The sequence below is a fragment of the Pongo abelii genome, chromosome Y, assembly GCF_028885655.2.
Source record: "Pongo abelii isolate AG06213 chromosome Y, NHGRI_mPonAbe1-v2.0_pri, whole genome shotgun sequence".
Lineage (NCBI taxonomy): Eukaryota > Metazoa > Chordata > Mammalia > Primates > Hominidae > Pongo > Pongo abelii.
Genome location: NC_072009.2, coordinates 52,823,296 through 52,832,830, shown reverse-complemented (window position 1 = coordinate 52,832,830; position 9,535 = coordinate 52,823,296). Strand labels below are relative to the sequence as shown.

The 9,535-nt window shown below is 46.4% G+C and overlaps 1 pseudogene; it reads right to left on the bottom strand.

Annotated features, from left to right (window-relative positions):
• Window positions 1–5,665: 5,665 nt before the first annotated feature.
• LOC129053361 (tubulin beta-8 chain-like) lies at window positions 5,666–7,942 on the bottom strand (annotated as a pseudogene).
• Window positions 7,943–9,535: the final 1,593 nt, after the last annotated feature.

Genomic DNA, 9,535 nt, shown 5'->3' with positions numbered 1-9,535 from the left:
ATTTACATGAAAAACAATGAAGTTCGACCCTTACTTTACACCATACAAAAAACTTAATTTAAAATAGACCAAACATCTAATTGTAAGAGCTAAAACTATAAAACCCTTAGAAAAAAACAAAGGAAAACAGTTTCATAACAGAGAATCTGGCAATAATTTCTTGGATATGTCAGTGAAAGCATAGACAACAACAAAAACAACAATACATAAAAATAACTTCATCAAAGTGAAAAGCTTTGGTGTATCTGAAGATACAATCAATAGATTCAAAATACAATTCACATAGGGGGAGAAAATATTCACATGTTTATGTATTTTGTAAGTAATTAATATCCAGGCTATATAAAAACCTCAGCAACAACAACAAAACAATCAAACTTAAACATGAGCAAAGGTTTTACAATATACAATTCTTTAAAGAAGTATAAGGAGCTCAGCATCAGTAATTATGAAAAAAAAGGACATCCAAACCACAATGCAATACCAACTGACACATACAAGTATAGCTGCCATCAAAAAAACCACCACCAGCAAACCAAAACAAACAACAAAGCCCCAGAAAGCAGCAAATGCTGGATGTGGAGAAGTCAGGACTCCCGCACTCTGCTGGTGGGGAAGTAAGGTGACACAGCCACTGTGGAAAACAGTAATCACTATATGATTCAGTAATTCCACATCTGGACCTATACCCCAGAAAACTGAAAGTGGGAATTTGCACACCCATGTTTATAGCAGCACTCACAATAGCCAAAGGGTAGAAAAAGCCCAAAGGTCCCTCTACAGATGAATGGATAAGCAAATATGAGCAATACACACAATGATATATTATTCAGCATTACAAAGAAAATAAATTCTAATACATCCTATAACATAAACCTTGAAAAGATTAAAACAAAAAATGCAAATACTCTCTGCTTTTCACTTTTATAACGAACCTACAGCAGTTAAATTCATAGACACAGAAAGTGGGATGTGGTTTCCAGGGGATAGGGGGAAGGGAAATGGGGAGCTATTGTTCTGTGGATACAGAGTTTCACTTTGGGATGATAAAGCAGGTTTGAAAATGGATAGCAGTGATAGTTTCACAGCAATGTATTTGTGCCTAATGTAATTAAATTTTCTGTTACACTTATTTTACCACAGTAAAAAATCAGCAAATATTTAAAAATCTATATGTTTCTTTGAACTGTTTCCTTACATCCTTGCCCATTTTTCAATTTTGCTGCTGGTCTTTTAATAATTTAGGATATATATATTATCCAAATTAGCTTTTTGTCTGTCATGTATGTTGCAGATCTATTTCCACAGTCTATGCATCATTTGAAGTATTTTTCTCTCTTAGAAAGTTTTAAGTTTTATGGAGTCAAATGCATGAGTCTTCCATTCAAAGACTTATTTATGGGTATAGTCTTTCAGTTTAGGATGATACAGAAGTTGTAGATATGGATAAAGGAGATGGTTTTACAACACTGAATATACTGAACTGTATATTTAAACATGGTAAAAATAGAATGTTATATACATTTTACCACCAAAAAATGTCCAGGCTTAGATGTTTATAGGTTAGGGGTTTGTTGTACCTTTAACATTTATTCCCCTCCAGGGCTCTAATTTATAAAACACCCACACAAGAAAGGTAGATACTGACTTCACAAATCTCCTTACAATTCCCACAGCAGAGGCTGCCTTGGAAAGCAGAGGTGGAAAAAGTCACATAAACTTAAGGTCAGTGTGAGACCTCCCATCCCCTACTCAGAAATCAGATGAGAGAAGGCATGCATGCAGGCTGAGCTGGAGAGATGAGACAGGGTGGGCAGAACAGTCCTCCAATGAGCCTAGACCTTAGGCACTCTCACATGCTCTCAGGCATGTATCAAGCCAAGAAAGCAGGCTAGGAGTTTAACACATCTACCTGTATACAGGGAGCTATGAAATGCCTGAGCTGAGCAAGTGATTCACAAAGAGACAGAATCAGTATGACCTTTACACTGTGACCTGCCTCAAATAATTTCAGGCTCTCATTAACCAGGCGAGCTCCTCTTTCTCTCAGAGGTAGGTGAACTCGAGGGAGTAAAGTGGGAGTTGGGGATAATGGAAAAGAAGGCCTGGTAATATTTCTTCTAACTCTGTTATAAATAAAAGGTAAAACATAAATGCCCTTTCTCAGGGCCCAAATGTTAGGTGAAAAAAATGTTTGTCATCTCAGTTATGTGATGAGGACTTTAGCAGAGCAGTGCACACATGGTCATTTATTCTTTCCCTCTGCATGTTGTGTGTTTTTTCAGTTTATAATGTACCTGATCCACTTGTCTCATACTAGCTGCAAATGTCACACCAGGTGGCCAGCATGTCTGTGAAGGGCAGAAACTGGGGCAACCAAACAGCTGGCAGATGCCAGCTAGTAAGTACCCAATGCCCATTCCATGGAGGACTCCACACTTAAAAGACAAGATAAGCAAGTGTCAGGCTGCCTCACTAGTTATCTCACCAAACAAAAAAAAAAAAGGTAACCCCTCCAGGGAAAGTGTGTGTGTATATGCCAAAGTACGTGCAGATAGCTACATGCAAAGGGGAAAGCCTGGAAAGGAACAAAACCCACCCCTGAACACTAGTTACGTGTGAGGAAGGGGCAGGTGAAGCCAACTGTCAGCATTACTCACCTTTTCAACAGATGAGCTTGCATTAGTTTTGGCAATTTCTCATAAAAAGGCAATTTTCACTCCTTGGGTGATCACCCAGGTCCTGCAAAACTGAGCCACCAACAACCACCTGTACCACTTAACATGAAGCCAGATAATGGCTTCCATCAAAGCTCAGCCCTCCTACCCACCTCCCAGTCCTGTCCCATGCAGGGGGGTACTGGACTTCTGGGGTCCAGGGGTCCAGGCCGAACTCAACCCACAGATTGTTGGTGAAACCAGCATGCATCCGAGGGCCTTTCCCCAACCTGGGCCATGTGCCCACTGCATAAATATGTCCATGCTTGTTCCCCTAGGACAGAGACTCCCTTTCCTTACAGTTGGAATGAGGGGTGGGGAGATTTCATGGTGTCCCGTACAGGTTGGATGTTAATCTGATGTGGTGCTCTTGGAGAAGCTTGCCTGAGTTAGGTGCTTTCTCAGACTGTGGTCTGTGCTTCCCCTTCAAGCTGCAGAAGTCCCGGAAGGTAGTGCTAATGCAACCCCCTTTTACTGGTAAGCAGAGGTCAGGTGATCTGCAGCCAGCCAAGCAGCTTCTAAGTGACCAACAGGCTGGATCAGCATCTCACTTGCAGAGGCTCTGTGTGGCTGCTGTGGCTGCCCTGAGACTCATTTTGCCTCCTCCTCCTCTTACCTCCACAGCTCTCCCAGCTTCTATCCACAGCTGTGCTCCAGGTGAGGAACATTTATCGATGCATCAATGTGCAACTACTTAGACTTCTGCATGCAGAAAGGCCCCTGATCCATGTTGTTTCCATATCCAAGCCCAAACTTGTCTACAACTTCAGCAAATCCAAACCTCCTTGAATTCCCTGCAAGACCAAACTGAGCCCTACAACCCTCACTACACTGGTTACCTGCCAGCCTCTGCTCCCTCCTGGGCCCCTGTCTATATAGTTCTGAAGTCCTACAAGAATGGTGAGTTCCTAAGCCGACTATCACCCAAACAGGTAAACAACCAGGGGCCTCCAGGGGTAGAGAACATACCCAGACAGGTTCTGCTGCCTGTAGACTTGATGTCCTTCTGCCACAACAAGCCATGCTTGCCAGGCTGGAAGGGGGGCTCCAATTACTTTGGAAATCTGGGCCTGTAGCTGGCATATGGAAAAGAGGCCTGGAAAAGGACCAATCCTGTCCATGAAGCCCCCAGATGGAACCAGGTAATTGGGAAATACATGGGTACCAAGTCTGATCCACATTCAGACCCATTGGGAACTGCAGCAGTGACTTACCTTCTCTGCCACTCTGGGTGTACCACTCCAGGAGGAACATCTGACCCCATGTGTCAGTGGAGATACTAGATGTGGGTAGGTTCCAGTTGCTGCAGCTGAACCTTCCCAACCAGTTCCATGCAAAGACATTTCAGATGGGGGCAAACCTGGGTGGGCAAGGACACCCCTCAGAGAGTGAGAGCCTCTGAGGAGGGCTGTCACAGAGACCCCTTTTCCTGATCTGAGAACAGGTTAAGGGAGTATGTGGGACCTCTGCCACCTCCCAGCTGCTTCCAGGAGCCACTTCTTTCAAGATGAGGCACTCTCCTGCTTGCCTGTTCCCATTTGGCTGCAAAAGGCCATTGCCAACATTCAGTAAACAAAAAGAAAGGGGCCTCACCTGTTTTCCCTGACACACCTGGGGCAGGTGGGTAGGCCCAGGGGTCCTGTGGTAGAACCTGTACATCTTCCCACCCCCAGGCTATGCTGGCTTCAGCTTATGTGTGTGATGAGGGTGGGGTGGGAATTGCCAAGAGGTAATTACACAGGCCACCGACAATTTCTACAAGAGCTAGGTAGAAGAGCACTGTCTTGTCATGCTGCCCAGTACTCAGCTCACACACACATCTGTTGACAGCTTCCCCAAAGCAGGCTTTGAAGTCCAGGCTCCCCAAGAAGCCTGGGGTGGAGATTCTGCCAGGCTAAAAGACCTATCCCCAAAGGTGCCACCCTCACCAGTCTCATCCTGACAATCTTGGATTATTTTTGCCCTGAAGTTTTGGAGTGGGGGACAGAGAGACAGCAGACAGTGTGCATTAATCACCTTTCCAGAGAGCATCAGACCCCCAGACTGGGACAGGTAAGAACTCCACTCAGGTGTTTTTCTCACTGATTGCCACTTGGGGGAAGCAACACTTGTGAGCATCTGCCTGTCTCCCCAGGTCCTGTTCAGAAACTCTATCTGTGCCTTTGGAGAAACTGCCCCAAGCACACAGGCCCAGCAGCCACCATCTATGGCCCCCAGGACCTAATCACCTACATAGGGTTCAGTGCATGTGAGCAGACACTGGGCTTGATTCCTGCCCAACAGCTCGTGCCAGATACCCCATGCCCACCTCATTAAGAGAATGAAGCCACATGTTCACACCCAGGCCATCATGGTGATAGAGTGGCTGGGGTCCTACTTTCCCACCCTTCAATGCTGGTTCAGAATCAGCTGTCAGACCACATTCCTACCCTGAGGTGGGACTTTGGGACATTGTCCACCAGGGACACTGACCACTTTTAAAGTTCCAGAAACAGAGGGCCAGCTGTTTCCCTGGAAGTTTGTTACATGGGATAACCCAAGGCTTGCCTTCAGAAACAGGTTTCCCACCACATAGCTGCCCAAGTCCCAGCACATCCATAAGTTCATGTGAAGCCTTCCTGCCACATCCACAGCCCATGCCAACCCCTCCTGGAACCACTGGAATGCTTGTTCCTGGGCATGTGATAAGCCCAGACAGCTTCAGCCTTGCAGGACAACTAAGCACATCTGGCAGTAGTAGACAGAGAGCCTATAGAAAGAAGTTAGAGGTGAAACAAGATGTTATGAGAATACTTTAGTAGGCAAAATCACATACCATAAAAATGCTTTAAAATGCATCAGAAGAAGATGAAAAGACACAAATGAACAATTGCATAGTGACACAGGGCTGTCAGAACACAATAAAGAATCCACATAATTTCCATCCTTTACCCAAGAAAAGGAAAGTTCTAGGCCACCTCCTCCTCAGCACACTCCTCAAATTCTTCCTCCTCAGCCATGGCATCCTGGTACTGCTAGGTTTCCGGCACCAGGTCATTCATGTTGCTCTTGGCCTCAGTGAACTCTGTCTCATCCATGCTCTTGCCCATGTACCAGTGGAGGAAGACCTTGCACTTGAACATTGCTGTAACCTGTTCTGAGACATGCTTGAAGAGTTCCTGGATAGCCGTGCTGTTGCCCATGAAGGTGGCCAACACTTTTAGCCCCTGGGGTGAGATGTCACTGATGGCTGTTTTTTTTTTTTTTTAATTACTGTTATACTTTAGGTTTTATGGAACATGTGCACAATGTGCAGGTTAGTTACATACGTATACATGTTTTGGGGTAGCCAGTCAGCAAAGTAGCTGCTGTTCTTATTTTGAATGTTGAATGTTTGTTCACCCACCCTCTTCATGGGCATGCAACCCCTGAAAATGGCAGCCACCATTAGGTAGTGGCCATGACTGGGGCAGCCGTCATATTCTTAGCATCAAACATCTGCTGGGTAAGCTCAGCCACAGTCAGGGCCCGGTAATGCTGGCTGCCCTGGCTGGTCAGTGGGGCAAAGCGAGGCATGAAGAAATGCGGCCTGGGAAATGGGACCATGTTCACAGCCAGCTTCTGCAGGTCAGCATTTGGCTGACTGGGGAAGTACAGGCCCATGGTGACCCCACTCATGGTAGCAGATAACAGATGGTTCACATCACCATAGGTGGGTGTGGGCAGTTTTAGGGTTCTGGAATAGATGTCATATAGAGCTTCATTATCTAAGCAAAAGGTCTCATCTGCATTTTCTATGAGCTGGTGGACTGAGAGGGTGGCATTGTAGGTTCCACCACGGTGTCTGTCACCTTGGACTAGGGCAGGATGCTGAATGTGTTTATGATCCTGTCTGGACACTCCTCCTGGATCTTACTAATGAGAAGCGTACTCATCCCAGACACAGTCCCCCCACCCAGGGAGTGGGTCAGCTGGAAACCCTGCAGGCATTCACAGCTTTCACACTCCTTTCTGACAATGTCCATCACTGACTCCATCAGCTCCACACCTTCTGTTTAGTGCCCCTTGGCCTTGTTTCCGGCCCCACACTGACCTGTAAGACAGTACAGTCAGTCACTTCATAGCCAGGTATACAGTCAACAGTGGTCACAACCACAATGAAAAATGGACCAAGTGTCACATGTAAGGTGAAAGCACCATTCATCCTGCAGGTGGAGCAAATGAAACACTCTACCCCAGAGTTACAGGACAGCAGCCTCCCCTGTTAGAAATTAAGTCAGGACTCAAACCTCAGACATGCTAACAGACCTTACTGTAGGTGGCTCCTGCCCATTTTCAGGGAAGACAGTAGCCACGGACTCAGCTCAGCTCCCTGCAGGGAGTTTACAATGGTAGCTTCTCACCTTAAAGAGACACCTGGGCCTTCCTCCCAAAGCCCATTTAGGAGAGGCAGATTGAGTGACTCAGAGCATAGGAAGATGTTCAGGAGCCCTAGCTCCACAGTTCCCACAGTGATGACCTTTGGGAACTGCTAGATGAGCTGTCCTGGCTAAAGAGCCTCACGGCAGTCTTCACTCGCAGCTCAACAAAGATGAAGTTGTTGGCCTGAAGATCAGCCCGAAGGGCCCCGAGCACACAGAGTCCATGGTGCCCGGCTCCAGGTCCACGAGCACAGTGCAGGGCACATACCAGACCCCTGAGTGGGGCTGAAGGGTATTAGCAAGGGGAGGGCCGCTCTTCCCAGAACAGCAATCAGAGGACTGGGTTCTCAACGCTGGCCTCATTGTAGTTAGTACATGTTGATGCGCTCCAGCTGCAGGTTGCTGTCCCTGTGGCAGGTGTCAGCAGAGTTGATAGGATGTTCATCAGAGATCACCCCCCAGAACTGCAAGAGATTGGAGGGGCCAGACAGGCCAGGGCCAAGTCACTGAGCCCAGGAATCTGGAGGCACACCTGCCCCTCTCCTAGCTCCTCTACCACCCCCACCCTCATCCACACCAACATCCCTAGGCTGCCGTGTCCCTGGAGTCCACCTCGGCTGCCTCACCAGTCTTCCAGTTCCACTGCATCCATGGCAGGGAGCCCAGGGTCTGCAATGCAGTGGCACCACCCCTGTCACTGCCAGTGCCAACATCTTCCCTGGCCACCCAGCACGCCAGAGCTGGGACCTCAGAGCCCCAGATGCCAACCTTGGCACCGATCTGGTTCCTGCACTGCCAGGTCTGCGTGAGCACAACCTCCCTCATGGCCAAGATGGGATTAGGGCAGCAGGAGAAATTTGAGAGGGAAGAGCAGATGTGCAACGACCCAGCCTGCCCTCTGCCAAAGTTTAAATGGACACTCGCCCACCTCCCTCAGCCTTGGATTGGGCTCCCAGAATAAGCAACAGCTTTACTTCCACACAGATGTACCCACCTGTGAATCCCTTGGAGTTGAACATCTGTTGGGGAACTCAGGTGGCCTTGCTGTGGTCCTTTGGATGTTGGGGAAATCTGGTCAGCTGGAGAACTTCCTCCCACATCTTTAGTTAGTTTAAATCCGTAGCTGACATAAAACTGAATTTTCCTCCCATGTGGGAAGGGAAGCCTCTTATTTCAATATTCAGAGTGCCTTGCACCTATCCTAGACCGATGACATATTTTTGTAATTGATGAGTCTTTTCATCTATTAGGAAATATGTGGTTAGGAAAGGCCTTCCATATGTTAACTCAACAGGACTTAATTGTAAGTTTTACTTTGGAGCAGTCCAAACTCGCAGTCAGCTATGGGTGTTAGAGATAGTCAGGCATCTGATTTAGCATGAGTCTTCTTTAGAGTAGGATTAGCCCTTTCACCATTCCAGAGGACTGTGGTCTCTATGCAGAGTGAAGGTAATACTGGATTCCTAAAGCTGAGGATAGGTGTTGGGATACACCTGAAAATGGACCATTGTCACTTTGCAGGCTTTTAGATTACCCAAACTGAGGAGTTATTTCTTCTGGTAAACACTTTTCAGATGGGGTGGGGAATGCCTCGATCTATCCAGTGAAGGTATCAGTAAGCATTAGCAAATATTTGAATCACCTGCAGGAAGGCATCAGAGTAAATCTGAGTTGCCAGTTCTCACCTGGATAGATTCCTCAATGTTGGACAGGCTTGACTGGAGAAGGAGAAAATTGCTGGCCATTTGGGTCATGTCAGGAACAGAGCTCACAGGGCTGAGTCACCTGTTTTATTGTCTTGAAAAGATTTACCCCTATAAACAAATGAGACATTAACAAAAACAAAGAATCTCTTCTAGGGTGAAAAGAATCATGAAAGTGCTGAATTATATTCCTATGATTGGTACTTGGCATTAGTAATTTATTACCATCATTCAGACAGCCAGAGAGGCCCTGGACTGAATTGCAATACCTGGCCCAATTTTGTACTTCTTCAGAGTATTCTGACATAGTTATATGTATGCTGACCAGCATGCCCATAGCTTAATTGGCCCTTTCAGTGCATGGGTCTTGGCTGGGGCATCTACTAGGGCATTTCCTTTTACATAATAAGTCTCTCTTTTGATATCCTCTGCAATTAATTATAGTCAGTTTTGGCAGCAAAACAGCATTCTAACAAGCTAAAAATCTGAATGATGTTTTATGGAAAAGCCCTTGGGGTCAGGAGTCCTTACCCATTCCAAACTGCAGCATTAGAATGAAGCACTAAAAGATCATACTTGGAATCAGTGTAAATGTTAATGTTTAAATCCTTTCCCAACTGCAGGGGCCTAGTAAGTTCAATTAACTCAGCTTTCTGAGCTGAGGTAGAGGGTAGCAATGCTTGTGCCTTGATTCTCTTGTGCTAATGAGTATATC